General features: G+C 36.3%; 1 protein-coding gene across 4 annotated transcripts in view; it reads right to left on the reverse strand.

Annotated features, from left to right (window-relative positions):
• Nucleotides 1-14,554, reverse strand: part of GABRB2 (gamma-aminobutyric acid type A receptor subunit beta2) — a 167,365-nt gene that overhangs the window by 119,774 nt on the left and 33,037 nt on the right. The gene's annotated exons all lie outside the window — the stretch shown is intronic.

Consider the following 14,554-nt stretch of genomic DNA (forward strand, 5'->3'; position numbering starts at 1 on the left):
GTAGGTAAGATGGACCCAAAAGTCAGAAAAAACATCCCACAGAAATAAAGAACTGCAAAGTAACAACAGCAACGGAGCACCAGCCAAAGAGATAATCCTGAGGATTTTGTGTGTCACTGTCAGGCAGATGAATTCCTGGGAGAACTGCAGCCCACAGCTCTGGTTTGCAATGTAATGACAGCATAACCTTTCTCAGTAGAAGAGAGGAATACTGAACAGTAACCTACAAAATTTGAGTGACAGTAACTAAAAGAAGGCTACTTTTAAATGACTGCCCTCACATGAATACTTTTGCAGGTCTAAACAGTGAGAAAAGTTTGATTATGATTAATTATTCCAAGCAGAAATACTGGTTAATTTATTTTGCCTGTGTCCACTTAAAGGACTATTTTTATAAAAACAGTGATTTTGGAAAACTGATACTGCTGATATGCTGGAACATTTGGCTTAGCTGAGTTCCACCTCTTTACTTAAAACCTCCCTCTGTCTGCTACTGTGGTTCACCTTCAGTGAAATCATTACCCTTTTCCTAAGAGACAATGCTTTAGGCTGAAAACAGAGGAAGTAAAAATCTCAGAGCAAGGTGAATAATTACTGCTCTCTCAAAATTAGGTCTTAAAAAAATATTTTGAAAGCACTTCCATGACTGGGTGCTATAAACAGAAGAGAGGCACAATCACCAGTATTACAAAACCTCTTTGCTGTAGCTCATTAATAATCCTGTCTTTGCTTAAAAGGGTATTTCCTTATGAAATTATTTTTAATTTTGCCAAGTTTTGCTCACTTAAAAAATAAGTGACTAATATGATATTTTATTTTCTCTAGATGTATTAATGCAGATGGCCTCAGGAACCAGACTGCTGTTGAGTTATATTTAGAGAACATGAGGGCAAATAGCCCAACACAGCAGTTCTTTTCTGCTGAAGACTTCGTTTGAGACAGAAGCAATGTGGCAACTGTTCTAACCTTCCTGATTATGATTATTACCTTCATAATCTATGTAAATTCAAGCTGTGAATTAGTAATCAATAATTTTAGAAGAAAAAGGGGCTGAAGGATGGGAAAATAAAAGGTGGCTAAAACACCACGTTTTCAGGTTTGCAACTGTGAAACTGAAGCCTTGTTGATAATGCAGCCCTTTGTGCAAAATCCTGTGTCAGGAGTGCTCAGAGGTGATGGAGGGAACAGAACCATTGTTCCACAGCACATAAAAATATACAAGTAGCATTTGGGAAGCCCAGGCACATAGGATAGTGAAGTTCCACAATTAGAGAAAAATCAGCTCTCATATAACTTAAAACTATTGGATGGGTAACAGTCATATTGCTAAAAGTCAAGCAAACAAGCTGATTTTGTGAAATAGGATCGAGTTCAGAAGGATGGAGAGGTCTTTCTGAAATCCACATGTTTTTTTTCCAAGATTTGAAGTTTTCATCATATGATAATGATAAGCAATGATTATCATCATATTGATAAAAGCTGAGACATAATTGCTAATGCCCATTGACATTAAAGTAATCAAATAGCTTCATTCTCTCTCCCATTCCTTTTTTAAGTAGATGTAAGGGTAAACTGAAAGTAAACAAAAACTCACTGCCCTCCCTCACCTTGTCCAGCTTTAGAAGGTCAACCAGTAATTTAGAACAAGAGATTTGAAACGAGTCAACTTGAAACTGGGAAACAACAAATTCCTGCAACATTGGCCTAACTCGAGAGGCCTCCAAGGTTTAACACATGCTCAAATGGATAAAAAATTACATTGAGGTCTTCAGAGAGGAGGAATTAAAACATGATTTCTCTATCACACCATTGATTTTTATGACAATTCTTCTAAGACTCAAGTTATCTTAATATCAGGAGTACAGCTACACAAGCAGAGACAGGAAAAAAAATAAACTAAAACACCTCAGTAAAATATGGCACATAAAATATACAACTCCAGACATTTTACTACTGTAAATTGTAGGCTTACTCATGTTCTAAGGTTTCTGAAAGGTAAGTTTTGTAAGGTAAGTGGGCTTTTTTTCCTGAATTTTTTGGTTTGGTTTGTTTGCTTTTATATACAGAAAAAACCCCAGCTGAGATAAAACCTGGCCTCTCTTGAAGAAGGAGATGTTTCCAGAGTAGAAAGTTTGCAAACCTGCGCTACACTACCACCAGTTCTAGAAAAGTTTTTCTCAGCAGAGCTTTAGAAAAAAAGTTATTAAATTAAATACTGTATTTAGTGACAACACCACAACGTTTCTCTTGCTTTTTGTAGAAGCTTTTAGACACACTTAAAAATTAATCTTTTGGGGAATCTTTCAGATCGCTTGGGAGCTGGATTATTAGTTCTCACATGAGACAAAAATTGCAGTTCAATCTCCTTCAATCAAGAGTTCTTTGCCATTTTTTACAAAAGGGTCATTACCACAGCTTGGTGGCTGCTACTGCAAAATAAAAAGAAACTGCAGCTTTTCATAACCCATAGTTTGGAAACTCTTATTGATACAAGAGGAAGCCCACAATACTATAGAGCCAAAGTTAAAAGCTGAAGATGTCTTTTACAAAAATTGAATTAAGTCTTAAATTAAGCAATTCTTCTACTGATATGTGATACAGTTATACAAATAATTTTTCTTCCGTTGCTGTTCATAGATTACCAGTGATTCCATGTGCAACTGGATTATTTTTCTGTTCTTTAAGACATTTGTGTCATTGGGAAGGCAAGACAAAGCTCTCACTCCCAAATCAACACCTTCCTCCTTTTTTCTCCCAGAAGAAACTGGTTGAAGTTTTACTGACCTCTCAAGAACTAATGTTTCACCTTGCAGTTCCAAGGCTCTATGTGGTACAAATTGACTAATTTTGAAATTTTTTAGTTTTGATGCAAATAAAATCACGCAGGAGTGCTTGCCTGCAATGGTGTCAGTGACGTTTTCCTGTATTTATAGGAAGTTCAGGCCATCACAAAAGCAGTAAATAACAAAGGTTAAAACTTCCCATGCCAACCAGATTAAATGATAACTGCATTTTTTTTCCCTCAGAGAAAGACTGGTTTTCCATATTTCCACTTGGCCTCCAGTGTACCTGGACACTGTTTACTTCAGCACAATTATTTAAAACACCAGTTATACCTAGCTTTACAAATTGCTGTACTCCTCTATGTTCTAAATGTAATACTCTGCAGCAAGGTAAACTTTCTAAAAATAATACTAAGCATATTTTAAAAAGTCTATGGAATCTGATGACTATAATCAAAACACCTCTTAAATTTGCAACTCAGGAATTGTGAATTTTAAATACATTAATTACTTCATATTTGCTACTCATGAGTCAGCTTTGATCTGCTAAAATAGCATGCAAAAGGCATTCTTTCCCCTCTCAAGATTTTTATTTCTGCATTATAAACAAAATACTTTTGTTAGTATTTAAAAATGACATTAAGATGACACAGCAAAGTAGTGTGGGTGAGAATGTGTGGGAAGCTGATCAGAAGCACAATGAACTTCTTGGATGCTCAGAGAACAGCGGATCCCTCCAGGGAAATTTGGAAAAAATATTCTGCATAGAAACAACTCTGCCTATATATCACATTTTATCTTTTTCTCCTGAGGTTCTTTATCACTTGGAATATTTGCTGGGAAACAGATTTTCTGTCTTGATGGTTGTCTAGTCTGCTACGTACAACTCCAGACATAAATCCTGTTTGTGACATTGCCATTGGTGACACCAGAAAACTGCCCCCACGTCCTCAATAAAACAACTGAGACAATGATTAAAACAAGCCCTTTACATGTCCAAAAGCAGCAATTTTAATTAAAATCTCATATTCTCAATCTTTACTAAATAATTGCTGCCTTCATCAATAAACAAAACTCTTATCCAGCCAGCATATTATTGGGACATAGGTATCTATCCTAAACTTCCATATGCTATATCAAAAGTTCATACACCTTTACATTAACAAAAAAATCAATGCAATTAAAAAATTAATTAAAATTTAATTCAACACTTTAGACTTTGCACTACCATCTAGCTTACCCGAGATGATTCTATATAGTAAAAAAGGTGACCCCTGTGAGGGGGAGAAATGATGCATCTGACTCCATTGATATCAGAAGGGTAATTAATTGCTTTATTATACTATATTATTGTATATTACATTACATCTAAACTGAACCTGCCAAGCACTCAGCTCCACTCAACTGCCCTCATGACTGTCAGCCCACAGTCCCAACGCACACACACCTGGATCCAACTGGGCAGTGAATCACAACACTCACACCAGAATCCAACCACCAATTCCCTGCAGGTGAACCTTCCACAATGCATTCCACTTGTGAACAACACAGGAACAGCAAATGAGATCAGAATTGTGTTCTCTTTCTCTGAGGTTCAGAGAATAAGAATCCCAGAGTATCCTTGGGAAGTTGTGCCTTGCTTTTCTCTGCAAATAGCAATGCGGCTACAATTCTATGATTTTAAAAAGTTCATTTTTGTTCATTTAACTGAAAGTGGAAAACTATGTCAGAAAGATTTTGATGTCAAGTGATGTCTCCAATTTAACAAGAGGCAAAGTATGGCCCTGGTAGGAACCCACATGAACCTCCTCATGCTGCCTCAGAAATGCATTTGGTTACAACACAAACTCAAGACCAAGAGTAAAAAAAGTGTACTCTTCTTATGACTGGACTAACAGGACTTTAAATACCCTTAAAACTGCCAGCAAAGTTTTATTTATGACTTTCCATCCAATTAAAACCACCAGTAACATCTACTCACTTCAGAAGAGCACCTATTGCATAGCAACATTTTAACATTTTTGGAGACTATTACCCAGTCCCATTTACACTTATGGCTGAGGCATTATAAGAATCATCTTGAATTGCATTTCAAGTCACTCAAATGCCCACAAATCTGTGAAACCCATGCAGAAATAGCCTCTGTGGAAAAATCAGCATCACATTTACACATGTTAAGACTTCAAAACAAGGCTCACGTGGGACCTGAGCTCACAAAAGCATTCTGCAGAGCCTGTGCACAGACGTGGGTACTTTTAACAGCAGATTTGAATGCAGCAGGCTAACTAGAATTATTATAGATTCCTCTGTAACTGGTCACTTGTGTCACATACTAGTAGATTAATGAAAAACTATATTTATTTCCAGGCATTTACGCTAACAGGAATGATTGTAGTTGAGGGTCCCCTGGAATTTCCATTACAAATTATTTTTTGAGGATTTATATGTCAGCTATAATAATATATTTTTAGCTGAAACTCGATATGAAAGGTCTCAGCTATGCATTATTCAGGAAATGTTCCCACACCTTTGAAAAGACTTCCTACAAAATTAAGAAAAGATAGTAATTTTACCTCATTTTCCTATTTACTGCGGTTGTTGAGCATTTTATTTTGTGCAACCTAAGGCAGCATTTGCCACAAGATACAAATTGTATCATTGTTAATTCTGGATGGACTTCCTACAAGTACCTCACAACACAAAATGTCAGTGAAAAAGAGCAATTTGACAGTAAAACAGATTGAACAGTCACTTAAGTTTAAGGAAGATTCCAGGCTGATTAAAATGCTTATTTGGTCATTTCTGGACCTACATGATTAAAGAAACAAAGATGGAATAAGTAGAAAAATGCTCCTTCTCATGTGTAAATGACATGCACGTTTGCTTAATCACATTTCTTTCTACCCTGTATATTATCTAAAATAATAAATCATTTCCTAATAAGGAATAATGAAACACTCCTAAATTATTTATGAATTCAATCTACTGAAGCTTCAAACTCCTTTTTTCCACTTAAATTTTACGCCTCCTTTGGTGCACATCTTGTCAAACATGGATTAAAACTCTTATTATGACACACCTGAGAGAGCCAACGGGGGTCTATTGGGTCACCAGTCCTTTGGAAAGAAAAAACCCCACAATGCTTTACAAGTTCTTTGGAACTGCAGGGCTATAAACTCAAAAATACACTTATAAAAGTGTTTCTTATAAAATAATCAAATAAGGATTAGACAGTGGACCGTAACAATTTCTGGACTATTGGGTGATAACTGTTATGCAAATGACAACACATTGACCCTTACTGACCAAAAGGAATTAACAGTATTTCACTGCTTTGGCTGTGGTTGCAGTAATGCACCTCCTTTTTTAAACAATATTAATTTTTAAAGGTCTATACGGAAAATTTTAAAAGTGTGAACACTAATTTTATTAAGTCAAGAAGAAAATAATCTCTTCCAATTATTAAAAACAATTAAAACTTCCATGGAAAAGAAAATTAAATCCATTTACAATAGAAATTGGGATCAGATTTTCCAAAGGCTTCCATGGCAGTGAATGGTTTTCAAAAAGGCTTTGGTATCTTTTCCAGTACTGAATTATTACATTTTAATAGCTGGTTCTCACTGAGAAATAGATGCCTTCAGTTCCTTGAAAGCAACAGGAACTTCTGGCTGCTTCAGAGCTGTATGTAATGCAAGAAGTGGAATGAGAAAGACTTCTGAAATCTAAATCACAAGTCACCATTCTGAGCCATCCCATACATATGAGTATCCACATTGCTGGAAGACCTTCTCATCTCAGTTGGGCTTAGCATGACCTTTACTTAACTCTACACCTAATAACAAACTCTCCAAGGGTTATATCTAAAAATAAACAATACTTACAGCATTTTGCATATTAGGGCCTTTTGCCCAAACCAACTGTTCAAGGAAATGTGGTGACTAATCTCTAAAAAATATTACTGTCGCCCTGTTCTAAGCCTTCTAATGTTTACATTCTTGTAATGGAGTTTCTCACACACTTTTATGTAAATAATGATTGGTTTTGCATTCCTTTCTGGAGGAGGAGAACTGATAGTTTGACAAGTGTTGTTAAAGAAGTAGCAATTTCATCCTCCAATCCAGAGTCACTTTTAGAATTCTATATCTATCGAAGTCGGTTGCAATCTTATTGCAAAGCTCCCATACCTTCTTGGTGATTTCTCATGGACATCTCCTTGCAGCACTGACTCCTCCTTCCTCACAGTACAGCCAACAAACTCCAGCTCTCTCCTCACCCAGCTCACCCACTCTTTTATTGCCCTCATCCTCACTGGGCACAGCTGTGGCCTGTTAAGAGCAGGCCTGTTCCTAATCTTTGATAATTAGTGCAACTCCAGCTCCTCAGGGGTGATATTACCTTTGCATTGCCTTTTATTTTCTTACATTCTATTCCCCCACAATTCATCCTTTTAATTACCAAGTTGCAGCATCTCTAGAAGATATATTCAAGTAAATTGATATTATAACGTATTCACATATCTCACTTAGGACTAACAGTTATACAAATGTTCAGGCAACATGTCACAGTAAGAACATATGTTCTGATTTAGTTTTGCTTTTCACAGTCTAGAACATCAACCTAAGACTTTTCATAAACTAATGTTGCATTTACTATCTTTTGGAAAGGGTCTCTGCATTATCTTTTATTTTCCTACATTCTATCCCCCCACAGAGGTCGACAAATAAACTTTCTTCTTTTTACCTTCTAAGTTTCAGCGTGCGTGTCATTCATTCCCTACTATGACATATTAAATTCAAAAGTTTCTGCCATTTTGATGATTTCGCTTTCCCAGTTCACAAAGATCTGCACTGCACATCTACTCAGGAAGGAGCTGCTCCAGGTGAGCAGGAATGTTGTTCCCACTGAAGCCCATTCAGACAGGTTATAATATTTAAATCTCATGCAAATATAGACAAAAGGATTGTGCTTAGGTAATGTCTAACATAACAGCTGAATTTCATTCAGGCTTTCATTACGGTAATTTAATATACTGCTCCTGTCCAAGGCCAAGCTTTCTGTAATTTTTCTGTTCAAAATGTATGAAGTTGAGTTTGTCTTTCAGCACAATCACAAAGAATCAGTGGTTTGTATACAGGAAGAAATCAGTGGAAAGACTCAGAAGTGACACATTTACTATAACAGCACACCCTTGAGCTGCATAATGCATCTCTCAGAAGGGTTGCTTGTCTCCCCACACAGTTAAATTATTACTTAAAAACTAACAAGTAAATCCCTCTGTCAATATTCACAGATAAAAATTAATAGGCCTTAACTTTGATGGATATTGAAAAAGAATCTCAAGATCGACAGAAATAGCACAGTCCTCCTATTCTTTTAAGTTTGGGGAAAGGGGAAGAGGTCACACTCTCAATGCTTTATCTGACCTGTGATAAACTACATTGAATATGATCTGCATATTCTGTATTCAATTGCATATATGTCAATTTCCTGAATATTAAATGCTTTCTTATTTAGAACAGAACTTCTAGTTTTTATTGCGAATTAATTACACTCTTATTTGAAAAACTCATACAAAAATGTCACATGCAGTTGGTGTGATTCCAAGTCTTGGGAGGATCTTTGCATTGTTCAACTAATTTGAAAATACTTAGCCAGAAAATCTGCATGCAAAAATTTGTAGGGAAAAGCTGTGAAGTGAGAGCACTGCTACTTCTCTGGCCTTCAGTGAGGCAAGGCTGAAACTGTAAATATGCCCCTATGCCACTATTCCTCCAGGGCTTGTGCTGTCCTGGCCGTTACCCATCCCCTGTACACAGCATCTCTGTCAAGAAATGGGAGCAGGGTGGGAATCCCTGTAGAAACACAGTTAGGGTAATTACAGTAGAGCACAAAGGATGATTCTGTCCTGGTTTTCTTTTTGCAAACCCACAACTGGCAACATTTGTTAATGGCCACAATTCATATGTAATTATACACAGGTACAGACAGATCGCAGTCTCTCATAGTAGCAAAGTTTTCAGTTTTAATAATCCCAGACATTTGACTATTTCTGAAGTTATCATCTCTAAAGACAAACAAGATGCCATCTTCCATGTCTTAAAAGGGGACTTCCAAAAATGACCTTGAGGATGAGCACCGTCCTTTGAAACGAGGGGACTGAACCTTGCTTACTTAATTCTTAGAAGCACTATCTGAGAACTACAGCAATAAACACTGGAAGTCTGCTAGGAATCTGGATTACTTCTGGGAAAAAAATTACTATACAAGACTGTTCTTCAACATGATGGCATATTAAAGGTTCTATTATAAACCTTGCAGAGGGTTGCATGATGTATGAGGATAAAAAAGGGAGGGAGGAATAATAAGGATTTAGTCATGATGCACTGACAGACTTTGGAGTCACAAAGGAGCACAAATACAACCATTGGAACAGCTTAAACTTGTAACAAGTTTGTAGAGTACAACATAAAAATCTTTTATTCTACTACACAGCTCATCTATAAAGATTTTATGTGATTTTCAATAGAGGAGTTATGAAATAAAGCAGCCTATAGCAGGAGCTAACAAGTGCACTTCATGTTCATTCCCACGCATTAGCACCAAGACACTGCCCATAAAATACATTAAAGATAAATTTATCTTTTCTTCTGTGGCAAGAGCCAAAACACTTCAATGTTTATAGATCAAGGCTTTCTTAAAGGAAAAAACAAAAAAAACCACCCCAGAAGACAATAATTATTAATGCAGTAGTACAAATCACCTCCAAGGCAATCTCTTTAAATTTCTAACAACCACCCCCTGGTCTGCAGAAGGGAGTGATCACCATCACCAACCAAACAAGATTTTTCTACTGATTAAAGTCTTGCAACACTGTAGAACCCTGAAAGTGCAATCCAATTAACAAACCATTTATATTGACCTTAAAGAAAAATGAGAATTACGTCAGCCTTCTAGAGATGTATAACATAGATACACATAATATATATAAATATACATAGTAATTTATTACTTGTGAACTATCTTGTAAAAGTAGCTATAAACTTGATATATTCCTCCATATATGTTCTAGATTAATCTTTTCATGCTCTGGCTACCCATATTCTAGCAAAACCAGCATGAAAACTTCAATCCACATGTGGAGTATCAAGAGGAAGACTTATTTTGGTCCTCAAGAATAAATATTTTGTTTGGACATAGGAGCTCTTATTTATTTTCACATACCTTTAAACCAAGAAAGGAAAATGCCTGAATTAGAGATATGTAGTAACAAAAAATGGAAATCCATACTAATGTAATTTAGTTCAGTTCAAAAATGTCATGCAATGTTATTCCAGAGAGTAACTGAAGGGAAAGGTGAAACAAGGTTTTAGGTAAAAAGAAGTTCTCACTTGTAAGATGTACATCACCTGCTCTGCATTCACAGAAGTCTCTGTAGACACATTTCAGTATGAGTCAGTAATGCATAAGCACAATAATTTGACAAGAGCCAAATTCAAACTGTCTGCTGAGAAATGCAATTTTATGTGAAGAAACACATGCATTTATGACACAGAGAAACTAATAAAACCCACTGTCTCTGGCACCAGAAGTATTTAGCAAGGCAGCACCTTCTCAATATTCCAATATTTCAATTTCAATGCATTTTCAGCTCTGTTCTTTCCTTTTTCTCTCAGCAACATAAACAATTAGGAAGGATTAAATAAAGAAAATATTGTTGACAGAAACCATTTTCATGACCACTTTCCTCATCACTTTCTACACTAGTGTATATAGGACATTTTTTCCTCTCTTCATTTTTCTCTATCAAGACTTTTCCATGAAATTTTGGGGTTTGGAACAGCTCCACCCTATTTTCTTACCACTTAATCCCCATTTGTTTTTATATCACAAGCCATCTATTCCCTTTACACACATAAAGGCCATTGCTGATACTTGAGAGGCAGCTACACAGATCCTGTTGTTTTCATTATCTAAACCTATTTAATCATCTAAACCCTGAGCTTTGTTAATGTCCCCTACTGAAAATTCCTCAAGAAAAAGGAGAGATTTTAAGTAAACAAGTAGTGGGCTTCCATTATCAAGAGCAACTCAAAATCGGAGGTCTACCAGCAAATTACAGCAATGCCTGCACGTTTCTGAGAATATTTGGATCTATAAGAATTATACTTATTGTTTTGTGCAACTTTGGAATAACTCAAATACAGAAGTGAAATATCATATTAGAAAAAAATAAAAAGTTTTTTTTTTAGAGCTTTGAAGCTATTAGGCTCTGCTATGTAAAACTTGGCACACACTAAGAAATAAACCTTTCCCTGATAGATGGTAACAGCTCCTTTGTTTCTCCAACTCCCACTTGATGGAAGGATTATGCTCTCAATCAACAGTAATGGCCCCACTAAGACAAACCAATATATCATCTCTAACTCCACACACAGCACTGACTCCACGTGCCAAAACCTGCATACTAGGCAAGCAAACATTGGAATTAAATAAACACTTCAGGTTCCTCTCTGCAGACCCCAATGACCCACAGTGTGAATGTTTATATTTAATTATACTTATATCTAGCCCAAAAAAACCAGACCATAGTGATACTGGACCATACTGCCACCCCAGGACACATATACAGCCCAATACCTCAACAAGAATATATTTCCTGAGTAAAATCTGTAGCTACAGAATATTTCTCTCTCTTTTCAAGACATTCTGTACTAGAATCCCAGAATAGCCACAGACCAAGGGGGAAAAAAAAAAGGAAGGAAACGTTGACCTATTTAATAGGGAATAAGCCAAGACATTGAAAACTAACACATGACCAACATTATCCATAGAAATCCTCATGTCTTATCTAGATAGATATGCAGAACATGTTACACAGAATCTTCAGGGGTGTCTAGGGAAGAAAATTTATTTCTGTACTTTTTAATGAACCTGTAACAAATTTTCAAAGAGTTTATGAAGGAATAGTTGGGAGAAAAAGAGAGAAAATTAGAATGGAGAATAGTCTTCATTGCTACATTTTCAAGGGGTCTATTCCAAAAATTAACTGAGAGAAAAATGTGGAAATGCAAGTAGACTCAGTGCACCATATCTAATCTTACATAACATCAAATTCCTTAGCCCAGGAAAACCATGTAAGCAGCCTTCACAGATCTCCATCTTTGTTCTCCATTGTTCCCTGAATAAGAGAATCCCTAAGAAAATCTATAGTATAACCACAATAAAGAATACACTCAACAATATTGCAGGACTTGGCAGTGTGTGGAATTAGCCATAATCATTCCTGCATCACATAAAATACCTGCTGTAGATTTCTTCTTTGCAGAATACAAAGAAATTAGTCCAAATAGTCATGATATTTATTGATAACCACAAATACTTGAAGTTCTCACTTTTCTCATGTGCACTCAGTGTGTTCCTCAGAGCTGGAACAAATTGTTTTCACAAGTACCAGTACTTTGAAACCATTTCTGCAAACTCAGACAAATGCTAGTTCAAGTTTCTGACTGCCCAAGGTAAACAGCTTACAGTTTCTGCTCTGTTGCATAAAAGAAATAATTATAAGGCACCTGTAAAGCCTAATACAGCCTGAGTTCTTTATGATGCAAGTGCTCATTGCCTCTTTAAGAATTCAAAGTCAACCATGATATTCTTGAACATCCTTAACATACTCATACTTTCTAGCAAAGCAAGTCTAAATTATCCTGTTCAACAGAGTGAAAACTTCATGATTTACTCCATAACACTGGAGTGACATAAATGTTCTCCCTGCAGGGTGGCACAAGTTTCCATGGTAGTTGCAATATATCCAGACTGAGAAAGAAATGCAATTTTAAAATAAATAAACATGCAAATTAATAGAAGTTATCTCAAGCTGAAGAACTCTGATTATTTAGCCTTCCTCCCAAGGCATAAGTTTGATCCCAATAGTCAGTACATGAGTCCAGGCAATGATCTGCCTTTATCTAAAGTCAGTCATGTTTGCCATGACTACAAACAAAGCTACAACAAGGCCATGCTTCAAAAAAAAGGTCCATAAATCCAAAAGGTTCTTTCTGTGTCTCTTGTTATCTCAGAAGGCTTTGCATCAGCTGGCATTCCATGGTATTCCTCCTGGTTTCTACTCCAAGTTCTGGTGAATATGCAAGCAAAAAAGCCAAGGCCTTGCATACTAAGGATTTTGTTTTTTCCTTGTCTCTCTCCTCATTCATTTCAGGTTATATTCAGGGTATATTGGGACTTGCTATGTTACACAGATCATTGTAAAATCAAGTGTTACATTTTGCAATTAAGCAGATTATAATCTTGGTTTGGTATCTCTTTTGAAACCGTAAGTGAAAAAAAAAAATTATGTAACGTGATTGCCTGGGTTTAAGAAATAGGTGGCTTCCTGGAGTAAAATAAACTCAGAGCTTAAATGCTTTAGGCAAATTAGTAGGACAAAATTGTAGATACAGTTCCTCCTCTGAGTTCTGCAGATAGTCTGAAAAGACTTTTTCAAAAAGGTCAAACATTTCATTATAGAAACACAATAAACTGACTACAGAATACTAAAAATAATACTGCCTTATACAGTTAGGCTGTAAGCGTGTTCTGATGTGCTATCACCTTTAACTGGAGACCAAATGTCTAGAAACCATTTAAAGGAACAAAGAAAAGAATCAGAAGATTTTCAACAATTTTTTCACATGAACTTTCCAGTTCTGAAGGGATGGGAGGATATTACACTGACCTGGTAGAGATTGCAGCCCCAACAAGAAACCCTCATCCTTCCCTCACTGCTCAGGGCTGGCTAAGAAATAACTCTGTGCCCCCTTTTCTCCTACCCACAGTTCTCTTAATGAACCACAAGTGGTTTAAAATACAATGTACTTTTCTTCCTCTGCACTTAAAGCTCCTGAAGGTAGAACACCATAACAAGTTTTGTGATACAAAGTTTTGGAACCCCTTTTAGCCACTTAGAAATTTCCCAGAAGTAATGTTTCAGAAGGTGAAATTATTCAGGTCTCCTGCTGTCTAGAAAAAGACCAGCATCAAGCATTGGGTCACCAACACCTCCCTGTCCCACAGTAAAATCACCTGTAATGTTACCCTCAAATTAGGCCAAGGGCTTTATTCTACATTATGAAAAACCTCCTGTACATCACACAAGTCATTCAGTTTCAGAAAAAGAAATGTTTGCCAATTCATCCAGTGAAACATCTCTGAGAACCCAAGCATGACACTGAGGAACTAAATATTTCAGTAGTACAATGTTATTAAAACAACTTCCCAAGTGTTATTTTCAAATGCATGGTTACAGCTACAGCAAGAGCTCTAAAATCACACCTGTATTTAGAAAAATGTTTACTTGGAACTTCTTCAAGAATAATGGAAAGTTTGCTTCAAACAACAAACTTGCAAATTCACAAATACTTGACAAAATCACATTTATTTTGGATCACTTTTGCATCATGTGCTACCATGCTTTAGTGCCTTTTGTCGTTCTTTATAAGCCGCTGTGAGTGCTAGGCCAAATTCCACGTGCTTAACCAATTAAGATGCAAGTTAGGATAAAGAGTTCAAAATTTGACCCCAAAAATTCCCAAGTAATAAAACTGAATGTTAGTAAAGTTTAATCTAAATCAGGAACAGCTTTTTCTAAAGTATGAATCAGACTTGTCCAATTTTCTCCACACATCATTAGTCTCCCAGGGGATGTAAGCGAAACACAGACAGCAACACGTCAAATTACTACGTTCTGAACAAGTTCAGTACTTGAGGACAGT

This window comes from Zonotrichia leucophrys, chromosome 13 (genome assembly GCF_028769735.1).
Source record: "Zonotrichia leucophrys gambelii isolate GWCS_2022_RI chromosome 13, RI_Zleu_2.0, whole genome shotgun sequence".
Lineage (NCBI taxonomy): Eukaryota > Metazoa > Chordata > Aves > Passeriformes > Passerellidae > Zonotrichia > Zonotrichia leucophrys.